At 42.0% G+C, this 15,481-nt stretch overlaps 1 protein-coding gene across 1 annotated transcript in view; it reads left to right on the forward strand.

Annotated features, from left to right (window-relative positions):
• Positions 1-15,481, forward strand: part of LOC128684765 (uncharacterized) — a 126,875-nt gene that overhangs the window by 110,731 nt on the left and 663 nt on the right. The window lies entirely within an intron of this gene.

Below are 15,481 nucleotides of genomic sequence, written 5' to 3' on the forward strand. Positions count from 1 at the left end.
GCCCCTCTCTGAAACTGTCATTCTATGTCGCCAAATATTCAGAAAAAAAAAATTATTTTTTCTTATGAAAATGTTAGGAATATTTTCCTGAGTGTTTTAAGCCTAAAAAATTTTTTTTGCCATCAGTACTTACTGGGATATAGAGCCGTAAAGTTTGCAGAAAGTGACATGCGTATGGCAACAGCGGCGACTGCCGCCCACCCGGTATTCTTTTATTTACTCTAATTCAAAGGTTTCTTGCATTTTTCAATAAGTTTCTGTTCCAGGTAACTTATGTGGCCTGTGAGACCAATGTAAGGTGCATTCTTCAGATATACACTCATTGTTTACAACACAATAACAGAACAAACTTTATCACTATTAGTTTGTGTATACACTTTGTTTACACAAACAAACAATACAAAACAATGTTTATTACTATTTTTTTTTTTTATCACACTGGCCGATTCCCACCAAGGCAGGGTGGCCCGAAAAAGAAAAACTTTCATCATCATTCACTCCATCACTGTCTTGCCAGAAGGGTGCTTTACACTACAGTTTTTAAACTGCAACATTAACACCCCTCCTTCAGAGTGCAGGCACTGTACTTCCCATCTCCAGGACTCAAGTCCGGCCTGCCGGTTTCCCTGAACCCTTTCATAAATGTTACTTTGCTCACACTCCAACAGCACATCAAGTATTAAAAACCATTTGTCTCCATTCACTCCTATCAAACACGCTCACGCATGCCTGCTGGAAGTCCAAGCCCCTTGCACACAAAACCTCCTTTACCCCCTCCCTCCAACCTTTCCTAGGCCGACCCCTACCCCGCCTTCCTTCCACTACAGACTGATACACTCTTGAAGTCATTCTGTTTCGCTCCATTCTCCCTACATGTCCGAACCACCTCAACAACCCTTCCTCAGCCCTGTGGACAACAGTTCTGGTAATCCCGCACCTCCTCCTAACTTCCAAACTATGAATTCTCTGCATTATATTCACACCACACATTGCCCTCAGACATGACATCTCCACTGCCTCCAGCCTTCTTCTCGCTGCAACATTCATCACCCATGCTTCACACCCATATAAGAGCGTTGGTAAAACTATACTCTCATACATTCCTCTCTTTGCCTCCAAGGACAAAGTTCTTTGTCTCCACAGACTCCTAAGTGCACCACTCACTCTTTTCCCCTCATCAATTCTATGATTCACCTCATCTTTCATAGACCCATCCTCTGCCACGTTTATTACTATTGCTCCATAATATATATACATATGTACAGTCACTAAACACGTTCCTAGAACTGCTGCAGCTTGTGGAACTCTTTGAAACATAGGTATATGCAGAGGGGCACTTGACACTCCTCACACATAAAACGAGTGTCTCTGCGTGTTTGTGGGCATTTTGTGGTATGGGTACATACATAACACCTCTTCTGAGCATTTTTCTTGGCAGTAGTAGGAGGCAGTTGCATGGGGTAGTGATCACCAGGCCTGAAACGAGATGATGTGTGTTGGTAATTTAGTGGGCGCTGGTCTATTGCAGGTGTTGCTCCTTGGTACTTTGCAATTATTTGTCTGATTACTGACAAGCAAAATTCACCATATTTTGGTGTTTTGTTGGTCTTCAACTTGTATATGTTATAAGCATTCAGCATAGAGATATCAACAAGATGGAAAAAAAGTTTTATATACCATTTATAACTCTTGCGTACACAGTCTGCAAACCCAGTCTGCATGTCACATTTGTCCACTAAGCGCATATTGAGGTTGTAGTCCATGACAGCTGCAGGCTTTAGAATGGGTTCATTGGTCTCTCTGTTGTGCCTGCCACTGTGTACCATTTCGTTTCGGTGAACTGATGTCAATAATGTGACATCATGTTTGTCATGCCACCGAAATGCCATGATGTCATTGGCAGCAAAGGCTTGCACCTCACCTCTGCGAGTGCCAGTGTCGAACCTTGGCATATGTTTACGATTACGACGCACTGTGCCACACACGTCTGTCAAGTTCACTCGCAAGAAATCACTGAGTAAGGGGCTTGTGTACCAGTTATCAGTAAATAACATATGCCTCTTACCAAGATATGGTTCCATCATTGTTCGAACCACATCACCAGAGATACCCAATAACTTCATGGTATCTCTCAAAGTATTACTGCCAGTGTACACAAAGATATCCAAAACTAGTTCTGCAATCACACAGTACAAATAGCTTTATACCAAAGCATTTCCTCTTGCTTGGTATATATTGCTTGAATGAGAGTCTTCCTTTGAATAAAATCAAGGACTCATCAATAACAAGCTTCCTGAAGGGATAAAAATACATGCAGCACTTTTGTTTCAGGTACATAAACACATTTCTTATCTTATATAGCCTGTCGCTTCTGTCTGGCCTGGTTTTGTCTGAAATGTGTAACGTATGTAACAGTATCAGGAAACGATTGACACCTATAATGTCACTAAAACCTGGAGTTGAAATCAGGCGTTCTGTTGCCCAGTATGTGGTGACAGTGTGCTTATACACATGTGGCATAAGCATTATTGTGGCAAAAAACAGGTACATCTCTGCCACAGTTGTCTCCTTCCACTTGTGTAGCCGTGATTTTGGTGAGAGAATTGTATTTGCCATGGTGTAATCACAGTATGTGTTTGTTTCCCTGACAATGATGTCCATCAGGGGTTCATCGAAGAATAACTCAAAGCAGTCCAGTTCACTGGCATTGTTCCCAAGTGGACATGATGGCTTTATTCCACTTTGTGTTTCATCAAAGTCATGGGGACTGGGAACAAACTTGTCACTGTCCTGCCAATCCCAGATGCGGTCTGCTGGTGGGGTCTGGATATTGTACCGTGGTTGTGGTTGTGCAGGTTGTGGGAGTGCAGGTTGTGGGAGTGTGGGGTCGGGTGAGGCTGGTTGTTGTGCAGAGTCAGCAGCGTGGGTAGTAGCGTGGCCCGTTGATGGTACCACGTGGGCCGTGCCACCCTCAATATCACCACCACTGCCTGCTCCCTCACTCACATCATTCATACCCATCGTTACAATATCGTCATCTTCACTATCAGGTAGTGGTGTAGGGCCACGGGATGTGCTCCCAGAGTTTCTCCTTCCCCTTGGAACAACATATGAAACACTACCAGACCGCATGCTGCGTCGTACATACTGCTGCTTCACTGGGGAATATTCACCCTCACTGTCACTAGAACTGCTTTCAATGACCTTGAAATCACTATCACTATCACTATCACATTCACTGCTATCATCTGGGTGTTGTACACGACCAAATTCATACCCATCGTTACAATATCGTCATCTTCACTATCAGGTAGTGGTGTAGGGCCACGGGATGTGCTCCCAGAGTTTCTCCTTCCCCTTGGAACAACATATGAAACACTACCAGACCGCATGCTGCGTCGTACATACTGCTGCTTCACTGGGGAATATTCACCCTCACTGTCACTAGAACTGCTTTCAATGACCTTGAAATCACTATCACTATCACATTCACTGCTAACATCTGGGTGTTGTACACGACCAAATAGTTTCCTCTTTCGTCCTGGTACAGGCGAACGTGAACGTGAACAAGCCAGCCCAGCACAAGAGGTGGAAGGTTGTGGGTCATCTGGGTTTTCATCACTAATTACATTATCCTGGGCACTTTTTCCGGTAACACTCACTTCAAAACCCTGGAATTCACTGTCACTGACATTTTCATCGCTGTTAGAGCTATCACTTGGGAACAAAAGACCTCCAATCTGCCGAGGAGTGAGGAACTTCTTACCGAGAGGCATGGTGAAAATGGACTAACAAGGCGTTCCCACAATGCACCACTGGGTCCCAGATTTTTTTCACAGGGTGCACACCGACCACTGAGACCCATTCTCTTTCATGTAGGCCTACCAGGCCTTTCCTGCTTGATTTGAAGCCGCTAGAATTTGTGCGTATAAATACGTCAGAAACATTGGCTCGTAAGACGTATTTATACGTTGTAAACAGTCAAAGGCTTAATTGCTTAACTTACTTGCTACACTGTTAATGCTACACTTTATCACTGGCTAGTGCTATAGCCTTTATCGACTCCTGCTGCTTTAGTATTGCACATACAGTGGTCCCTCGTTTTTCGTAGTTCTCGGGAATTGTAGATTTCGGAAATCATAGGGATATTTTCGTATAAACATGGACTTGCTAATCATAGGTTGACTTGCGAATAGTAGTTCGTCCGGGACGCGTACGCACGGTGTGAGCCGGGGCGGCCTCCCTACCCAGCCAGTCTGGCATTGTTTACCAGTGAGCGAAGGTCCCCTCACGTGCTCCTACGAAATATTTCATAATACTCCACTCATTTTAGTGCCTGCAAGTACTAAATAAGCTACCATGGCTCCAAAGAAAGCTCCTAGTGCCAAGCCTGTGGTAAAGAAGGTGAGAAATATGACTGAATTTAATAAAAACATCAGCAGGAACAGCAACAGATTGCAGCTCAGAATCTTGCTGCAGAGGAGGAGGAAGAGAGATGGAAGAAGGTGCCTTCTTCAGAAATTAAAGAAATTTTTGCTATGTGGGGTAAGATGGAAAGCTTTATGGAGAAACATCACCATGACAAGGTTGTTGCAAGCCATGTTGGCAACATGTACAGTGACAAAGTCTTGGGCCATTTTAGGGAAGTGTTAAAGAAATGCCAGAAACAGAGCTCTCTCCACAGTTATTTTGTGAGACAGGACTCCAGTGACTCTCAAGGTGGTCCTAGTGGCATTAAGAAACAGAGAAGAGAAGAAACCCCAGAAAAGCAATTGGTACCTGAGGTGTTGATGGAAGGGGATTCCCCTTCCAAACTGTAAACATCTCTCTCCTCCTCCAGTCTCCCATTCACTAAGAAGAATCTCCAATAAAGGTAAGTGTTATGCTGTTAATGTTTCATTCATCATTTCCCATTGTATTGTTTATGTACTACATCTATATTTCATGTAAAAATTTTTTTGTTTTAATACTTCTGGGTGTCAGGAACGGATTAATTGTATTTACATTATTTCTTATGGGGAAAATTGATTCGAAAATCGTAGATTTTGATAATAGTAGCAACTCCAGGAACGGATTAACTACGAAAAACAAGGGACCACCGTATTGCAGAATCACTGAAAAAGGCACATTCTCCCCTCTCTTTTAGGCCTTTACCAAAGGCTGGTTGGCACTAGAAGCTTTCTTTGGGCCCAAGGTGGCTTATTTAGCAGTTACAAGCACTAAAAAGAATGGAATAATACAAAATGTATCATATGAACGTGTGGGATCGTCCTCACTGGCTGGTAAACAATGGCACACTGGCTGTACATGGAGTGTCGGGGCCGCTCAGGCCGCGCTGACACCTTCAGGATGAATGACATACCGAGTTCAGTGACATTCACTGAGCCAATATTTTGACAAAAAAACGTTACCCATTCCGAATACAGTGGAACCTGAAATTTCGAAGGTACATGTATCGCTTATCGAACTCTTCAAAAATCAACTGCTTTTTTCAAACTAACTTTGACCCTATTATTGAACTCGCTACTGTTTTTGAACCGCCAGGTACCGGACCTGTTCGCCAGCGCGCTCTGTCCATGTCCCCATGTAGGTGCCGTGAGCCAGTCTTGCTTTGTTGATGCTTGAGTAAACACTAACTTGCAGTCTCATTCAAACATTTTACAATTAATTCATTGTGTTTAGTGCTTGTGGGACTGAAATAAGCTACCATGGGCCCAAAGAAATTTGCTAGTGGTACCCCTGTGGTAAAGAAAGTGTGAAACACCATAGATGTGGTGGTCTGTGGACAGTTATTTTGTGAGACAGGGGTCCAGTGACTCTCAAGCTGGTCCTAGTGGCATTAAAAGACAGAGAAGGGAAGTAACCCAGAGAGGGCTTTGATACCTAAAGTCCTTATGGAGGGTGATTCCTCTTCCAAACACTAACCCCAACTCCCTCTCTCCTCCTCCCTATCTTCCAGATGCCATCACCAATTTTCAATAAAGGTAAATAAAAATGTTATTTTATTATGTTTATTTAAATTTATTAATAATTTTGTACTATATTTGTTGTGTGTATGTAAAACTATAATGTAATACAGTGGACCCCCGGCATATGATATTAATCCGTTCCTGAGAGCTCATCGTATGCCGAAATTATCGTAAGGCGAATTAATTTTCCCCATAAGAAATAATGGAAATCAAATTAATCCATGCAAGACACCCAAAAGTATGAAAAAAAAGTTTTACCACATGAAATATTAAGTTTAATGCACACAAACTGAAGAAGACATGCACAGTTTAAGTACTCTACTAACAGTAGAATACATGACACTTACCTTTAATGAAGATCTGGTGATGATTGATGGGATGGGAGGAGGGGAGAGTGTCGAACTTATTGTTTAGAAAGGGAATCCCCTTCCATTAGGACTTGAGGTATCAAGTCCTTTTCCGGGGTTACTTCCCTTCTTCTTTTAATGCCACTAGGACCAGCTTGAGAGTCACTGGACCTCTGTCGCACAACATATCTGTCCATAGAGCTCTGTACCTCTCGTTCCTTTATGATTTGTCTAAAGTGGTTCACAGCATTGTCAGTGTAATAGTCACCAGCACGGCTTGCAATATCTGTGTGAGGGTGATTTTCATCCATAAAGGTTTGCACTTCAAGCCACTTTGCACACATTTCCTTAATCTCTTTTTTCAATTCCATACTAATTCTCACCCTTTTTACCACAGGGATGGCACTAGAAGCTTTCTTGGGGTCCACGGGGGCTTATTTTGTAGTTACAGGCACTAAAAACACTGGGATAATGTGAAATGTACCGAATGTATGCGTAGATGCGACTGCACTGGCTGGATTGTGAACACTGGCGCTGAGGCCACACGTGGGATGCGATGCGTCCCCGATGCGTGAGGCGAGGCAAAATTTTTGTGTTAAAATGTATCGTATGCCGGATTTAATGTAACGCGATGCCATCGTATGCTGGGGGTCCACTGTACTATCTATAAAAAAAAAAATTTTGTGAATATTTTTGGGTTTCTGGAACGGATTAACCCTTTGACTGTTTCCGACGTATAAATACATCTTATGAGCCAATGTTTCTGACGTATTTATACGCACAAATTCTAGCGGCTTCAAATCGAGCGCCAAAGGCCTGGTAGGCCTACACGGGAGAGAATGGGTCTCAGTGGTCAGTGTGCACCCTGTGAAAAAAATCTGGGACCCAGCAGTGCATTGTGGGAACGCCATGTTGTCAGTCCATTTTCACCATGCCTCTCGGTAAGAAGTTCCTCACTCCTCGGCGGATTGGAGGTCTTTTGTTCCCAAGTGATAGCTCTAACAGCGATGAAAATGTCAGTGACAGTGAATTCAAGGGTTTTCAAGTGAGTGTTACCGAAAAAAGTGCCCAGGATAACGTAAATAGTGACGAAAACCCAGATGACCCACAACCTTCGACCTCTGGTGCTGTGCCGGCTTGTTCACGTTCACGTTCGCCTGTACCAGGACAAAAGAGGAAACTATTTGGTCGTGTACAACACCCTGATGATAGCAGTGATAGTAATAGTGATAGTGATAGTGATTTCAAGGTCATTGAAAGCAGTTCTAGTGACAGTGAGAGTGAATATTCCCCAGTGAAGCGCCAGTATGTACGACGTAGTATGCGGTCTGGTAGTGTTTCATATGTTGTTCCAAGGGGAAGGAGAAACTCTGGGAGCACATCCCGTGGCCCAACACCACGACCTGATAGTGAAGATGACGATATTGTAACGATGGGTATGAATGGTGACAGTGAGGGAGGAGGCAGTTGTGGTGATAGTGAGGGTGGCACGGCCCATGTGGCACCATCACCGGGCCACGCTACTAGCCACGCGGCTGACTCAGCAGAACAACCAGCCTCACCCTACCCCACACTGCCACAACCTGCACCACCACAACCTGCACAGCCACAACCACGGTACAATATCCAGACCCCACCAGCAGACCGCATCTGGGATTGGCAGGACAGTGACAAGTTTGTTCCCAGTCCCCATGACTTTGATGAAACACAAAGTGGAATAAAGCCATCTTGTCCACTTGGGAACAATGCCAGTGAACTGGACTGCTTTGAGTTATTTTTCGATGAACCCCTGATGGACATCATTGTCAGGGAAACAAATACATACTGTGATTACACCATGGCAAATACAATTCTCTCACCAAAATCACGGCTACACAAGTGGAAGGAGACAACTGTGGCAGAGATGTACCTGTTTTTTGCCACAATAATGCTTATGCCACATGTGTATAAGCACACTGTCACCACATACTGGACAACAGATCGCCTGATTTCAACTCCAGGTTTTAGTGACATTATAGGTGTCAATCGTTTCCTGATACTGTTACGTATGTTACACTTTTCAGACAAAACCAGGCCTGACAGAAGCGACAGGTTATATAAGATAAGAAATGTGTTTATGTACCTGAAACAAAAGTGCTGCATGTATTTTTATCCCTTCAGGAAGCTTGTTATTGATGAGTCCTTGATTTTATTCAAAGGAAGACTCTCATTCAAGCAATATATACCAAACAAGAGGAAACGCTTTGGTATAAAGCTATTTGTACTGTGTGATTGCAGAAGTGATCTTGTTTTAGATATTATTGTGTACACTGGCAGTAATACTTTGAGAGATACCATGAAGTTATTGGGTATCTCTGGTGATGTGGTTCGAACAATGATGGGACCATATCTTGGTAAGGGGCATATGTTATTTACTGATAACTGGTACACAAGCCCCTTACTCAGTGATTTCTTGCGAGTGAACTTGACAGACGTGTGTGGCACAGTGCGTGGTAATCGCAAACATTTGCCAAGGTTCGACGCTGGCACTCGCAGAGGTGAGGTGCAAGCCTTTGCTGCCAATGACATCATGGCATTTCGGTGGCATGACAAACGTGATGTCACATTGTTGACATCAATTCACACAAACGAAATGGTACCCAGTGGCAGGGACAACAGAGAGACCAATGAACCCATTCTAAAGCCTGCAGCTGTCATGGACTACAACCTCAATATGCGCTTAGTGGACAAATGTGACATGCAGATTGGGTTTGCAGACTGTGTACGCAAGAGTTATAAGTGGTATATCAAACTTTTTTTCCATCTTGTTGATATCTCTATGCTAAATGCTTATAACATATACAAGTTGAAGACCAACAAAACACCAAAATATGGTGAATTTTGCCTGTCAGTAATCAGACAAATAATTGCAAAGTACCAAGGAGCAACTCCTGCAATAGACCAGCGCCCACAGACGTCATCTCGTATGAGGCCTGGTGATCACTACCCCATACAACTGCCTCCTACTACTGCCAAGAAAAATGCTCAGAAGAGGTGTTATGTATGTATGCATACCACAAAACGCCCACAAACACGCAGAGACACTCGTTTTATGTGTGAGGAGTGTGAAGTGCCCCTCTGCATATACCCATGTTTCAAAGAGTTTCACAAGCTGCAGCAGTTCTAGGAACGTGGTTAGTGACTGTACATATGTATATATATTATGGAACAATAGTAATAAACATTGTTTTGTATTGTTTGTTTGTGTAAACAAAGTGTATACACAAACTAATAGTGATAAAGTTTGTTCTGTTATTGTGTTGTAAATAATGAGTGTATATTTGAACAATGCACCTTACATTGGTCTCACAGGCCACATAAGTTACCTGGAAAAGAAAAATATTGAAAAATGCAAGAAACCTTTGAATTAGAGTAAATAAAAATTACCGGGTGGGTGGCAGTCGCCGCTGTTGCCGTACGCATGTCAATTTCTGCAAACTTTGCGGCTCTATATCTCGGTAAGTACTGATGGCAAAAAATTTTTTTTAGGCTTAAAACACTAGTAAAAATATTCCTAACATTTTCATAAGAAAAAATTATTTTTTTTTTTTTCGAATATTTGGCGACATAGAATGACAGTTTCAGAGAGGGGCCTGAAACAGTCAAAGGGTTAATTGTATTTCTTTTATTTCTTATGGGAAATATTGCTTTGCCTTTCGAACTTTTCGAATTTAGAACTAGCTCCTGGAACGTATTAAGTTTGAAATTTGAGGTTCCACTGTATTACTTATTCCTATGACGACTTAATCTCATCCAGGGGTCCACTGTTTATAAATCGTTTAGAAAACTGACAAGTTCATGAGCTAGAGACTTGCACAACACTTAGGTGTTGCATCATCAGTCCAATATAAAGAAGAACCATGGGATATGAGACTGAACTTGGGGTAATCAGCCCGTCAGCCTGGAGATGATGTGTTCAGTCCATCATTATTATTTTTTTTTTTTTTTTTATTATCACACTGGCCGATTCCCACCAAGGCAGGGTGGCCCGAAAAAGAAAAACTTTCACCATCATTCACTCCATCACTGTCTTGCCAGAAGGGTGCTTTACACTACAGTTTTTAAACTGCAACATTAACACCCCTCCTTCAGAGTGCAGGCACTGTACTTCCCATCTCCAGGACTCAAGTCCGGCCTGCCAGTTTCCCTGAACCCCTTCATAAATGTTACTTTGCTCACACTCCAACAGCACGTCAAGTATTAAATACCATTTGTCTCCATTCACTCCTATCAAACACGCTCACGCATGTCTGCTGGAAGTCCAAGCCCCTCGCACACAAAACCTCCTTTACCCCCTCTCTCCAACCTTTCCTAGGCCGACCCCTACCCCGCCTTCCTTCCACTACAGACTGATACACTCTTGAAGTCATTCTGTTTCGCTCCATTCTCTCTACATGTCCGAACCACCTCAACAACCCTTCCTCAGCCCTCTGGACAACAGTTCTGGTAATCCCGCACCTCCTCCTAACTTCCAAACTACGAATTCTCTGCATTATATTCACACCACACATTGCCCTCAGACATGACATCTCCACTGCCTCCAGCCTTCTCCTCGCTGCAACATTCATCACCCATGCTTCACACCCATATAAGAGTGTTGGTAAAACTATACTCTCATACATTCCCCTCTTTGCCTCCAAGGACAAAGTTCTTTGTCTCCACAGACTCCTAAGTGCACCACTCACTCTTTTCCCCTCATCAATTCTATGATTCACCTCATCTTTCATAGACCCATCCGCTGACACGTCCACTCCCAAATATCTGAATACATTCACCTCCTCCATACTCTCTCCCTCCAATCTGATATTCAATCTTTCATCACCTAATCTTTTTGTTATCCTCATAACCTTACTCTTTCCTGTATTCACCTTTAATTTTCTTCTTTTGCACACCCTTCCAAATTCATCCACCAATCTCTGCAACTTCTCTTCAGAATCTCCCAAGAGCACAGTGTCATCAGCAAAGAGCAGCTGTGATAACTCCGACTTTGTGTGTGATTCTTTATCTTTTAACTCCACGCCTCTTGCCAAGACCCTCGCATTTACTTCTCTTACAACCCCATCTATAAATATATTAAACAACCACGGTGACATCACACATCCTTGTCTAAGGCCTACTTTTACTGGGAAATAATTTCCCTCTTTCCTACATACTCTAACTTGAGCCTCGCTATCCTCGTAAAAACTCTTCACTGCTTTCAGTAACCTACCTCCTACACCATACACTTGCAACATCTGCCACATTGCCCCCCTATCCACCCTGTCATACGCCTTTTCCAAATCCATAAATGCCACAAAGACCTCTTTAGCCTTATCTAAATACTGTTCACTTATATGTTTCACTGTAAACACCTGGTCCACACACCCCCTACCTTTCCTAAAGCCTCCTTGTTCATCTGCTATCCTATTCTCCATCTTACTCTTAATTCTTTCAATAATAACTCTACCATACACTTTACCAGGTATACTCAGCAGACTTATCCCCCTATAATTTTTGCACTCTCTTTTATCCCCTTTGCCTTTATACAAAGGAACTATGCATGCTCTCTGCCAATCCCTAGGTACCTTACCCTCTTCCATACATTTATTAAATAATTGCACCAACCACTCCAAAACTATATCCCCACCTGCTTTTAACATTTCTATCTTTATCCCATCAATCCCGGCTGCCTTACCCCCTTTCATTTTACCTACTGCCTCACGAACTTCCCCCACACTCACAACTGGCTCTTCCTCACTCCTACAAGATGTTATTCCTCCTTGTCCTATACACGACATCACAGCTTCCCTATCTTCATCGACATTTAACAATTCCTCAAAATATTCCCTCCATCTTCCCAATACCTCTAACTCTCCATTTAATAACTCTCCTCTCCTATTTTTAACTGACAAATCCATTTGTTCTCTAGGCTTTCTTGACTTGTTAATCTCACTCCAAAACTTTTTCTTATTTTCAACAAAATTTGTTGATAACATCTCACCCACTCTCTCATTTGCTCTCTTTTTACATTGCTTCACCACTCTCTTAACCTCTCTCTTTTTCTCCATATTCTCTTCCCTCCTTGCATCACTTCTACTTTGTAAAAACTTCTCATATGCTAACTTTTTCTCCCTTACTACTCTCTTTACATCATCATTCCACCAATCGCTCCTCTTCCCTCCTGCACCCACTTTCCTGTAACCACAAACTTCTGCTGAACACTCTAACACTACACTTTTAAACCTACCCCATACCTCTTCGATCCCATTGCCTATGCTCTCATTAGCCCATCTATCCTCCAATAGCTGTTTATATCTTACCCTAACTGCCTCCTCTTTTAGTTTATAAACCTTCACCTCTCTCTTCCCTGATGCTTCTGTTCTCTTTGTATCCCATCTACCTTTTACTCTCAGTGTAGCTACAACTAGAAAGTGATCTGATATATCTGTGGCCCCTCTATAAACATGTACATCCTGAAGTCTACTCAACAGTCTTTTATCTACCAATACATAATCCAACAAACTACTGTCATTTCGCCCTACATCATATCTTGTATACTTATTTATCCTCTTTTTCTTAAAATATGTATTACCTATAACTAAACCCCTTTCTATACAAAGTTCAATCAAAGGGCTCCCATTATCATTTACACCTGGCACCCCAAACTTACCTACCACACCCTCTCTAAAAGTTTCTCCTACTTTAGCATTCAGGTCCCCTACCACAATTACTCTCTCACTTGGTTCAAAGGCTCCTATACATTCACTTAACATCTCCCAAAATCTCAGTCCATCAATCTTGATAAAAGTACAGCATATGTACATAGAAGTGGCTTTATATACTCCAGACAGGTGACATAAAACAATTAGAAGCAGAGTTACTGGTGGAGAAAATTTATTAGTGGAAGTAGGTCATGCTTGTAGGTTAGGTAAGTGTTGAATTCTCTGCATCAAGATTCCAAGATGTTGGTCAACATGACCATATAGCATTACAATTCAAGGGAAGGTAGGTTATCATGGTGAGGGAAGGATTGTTATCATGGTGAAAGAAGGAAGGTTATCATGGTGAAGGAAGCAAGGTTACCATGGTGATGAAAGGAACGTTATCATGGTGAGGAAAGGAAGGTTATCATGGTGAGAGAATGAAGGTTATCATTTAGAGGGATGGAAGGTTATCATAGTGAGGTATGGAAGGTTATCATGGTGAAGGAAGGAAAGTTATCGTGGAGAGGGATGGAAGGTCATCATGGTGAGGGAAGCAAGGTTATATACAGGGCCTTCTCACTGCATCTTTATGTGAACCTTCTTCTTCTAATCTTCCTAGACGATGCATCACTGCCCTTAAGAACCTCACCAACGGAAGAAGATAAATTATATAACATCAGTCACTAGTGAAATGGTTGTGAAGCAGATAGACAGATTGAAGCAAAATAAGTCGCCGGGTCCTGATGAGGTTTTTTCAAGGGTTGGTAGGGAATTTCTTGTATGAGACTGACATGTGTATGTGTTATCTAAACAGTACATTCACTGTAGTGTTCATGCCTGTCCAAACTGTATTCCATAATTACCTTGAAAGTTAAGACTATATGGTGATAAGACCAGCATTCATTAGATTTTTGACACAGTTAATGTTGGATATTAATTGTTCTAGTATAAACTAAGTGGTACCATCAATATAGAATTGACTACAAGACTGAAGAAATATTCAGTTTAGACAGATTCAGTATATGCCATGAGATAGTATATAGCTATGTGGTAATAACCAGTAATCATAGAGAGTGCTTCAGTGACAAGGGTACTGAAACTGAAACAAACTACAGAAGATGGATTCAGGATGACAATCATATAGTAAACCCAGAACAGATAAGTACCCATTAACTTGTGTAGGCAGAGCAACCAATATCAGCAAGGCCAGCATCATAACAATTTCCAGCTGCCATGTCAAAATTGAACATGTAAGCTTTTGAAATAGAAATTAACAAACATTATCTTAAAACACCAGACCCAAAATTGTTGGGCTATTTATTTGTTTAATCCTCTGGTTGTGTATATAAATTTTTTCACTGCTACATCCTGTTCCAAATTTTATCTCCTCCCCTATCTGGCTAGTCTTGTAGACAGGAGGAGGAGAAAGGTTCATCCAAGGAAGGATTGGCAGGAGAATGAGAGGGAAGATTGAGAGGAAGGTTTGTACACCAGAAAGCATGTGTGAACCTGGAATGGTATGTAAATACCAGCAAGTCAAAGTAAATGACATTTAGATGCAGCAAATACTTTTATTAATGATGCATCAACACATAAGGGCTTTGTGGAGTCAGCCCTGACTTCATAAAACCCCTGTGTGATGCAGCAAATACAGTGGACCCCCAGTGGAATCCATTGTGCCTACTTCAAAAATTAAGGAAATGTGTGCAAAGTGGGTTGAACTGCAAACCTTTATGGATGAAAATCACCCTAACACAGCTATTGCAAGCCATGCTGGTGACTATTACAATGACAATGTTGTGGCCCATTTTAGACAAATCGTAAAGGAACGGGAGGTACAGAGCTCTATGGACAGATATGTTGTGCGACAGAGGTCCAGTGACTCTCAAGCTGGTCCTAGTGGCATTAAAAGAAGAAGGGAAGTAATGCTGGAAAAGGACTTGCTACCTAAAGTCCTAATGGAAGGGGATTCCCCTTCTAAACAATAAGTTCGACACTCTCCCCTCCTCCCATCCCATCAATCATCACCAGATCTTCATTAATGGTAAGTGTCATGTATTCTACTGTTAGTAGAGTACTTAAACTGTGCATGTCTTCTTCAGTTTGTGTGCATTAAACTTAATATTTCATGTGGTAAAACTTTTTTTTTCATAGTACTTTTGGGTGTCTTGAATGGATTAATTTGATTTCCATTATTTCTTATGGGGAAAATTAATTCACCTTCTGATAATTTCAGCATACGATGATCTCTCAGGAACGGATTAATATCGTATACCGGGGCTCCACTATACCTTTATTAATGATGCATCAACACATAAGGGCTTTATGAAGTCAGTCCTAACTTCATGAAGCTCCTGTGTGGGAAAAGCTTAGTTATTAAGAAAAATATCCTGTTTGTGTCATGTACTCAAGGCATGTTTGAGCTGAATTTGAGCAAGGTAAT

The sequence above is a fragment of the Cherax quadricarinatus genome, chromosome 5 (genome assembly GCF_038502225.1).
Source record: "Cherax quadricarinatus isolate ZL_2023a chromosome 5, ASM3850222v1, whole genome shotgun sequence".
Classification (NCBI taxonomy): domain Eukaryota; kingdom Metazoa; phylum Arthropoda; class Malacostraca; order Decapoda; family Parastacidae; genus Cherax; species Cherax quadricarinatus.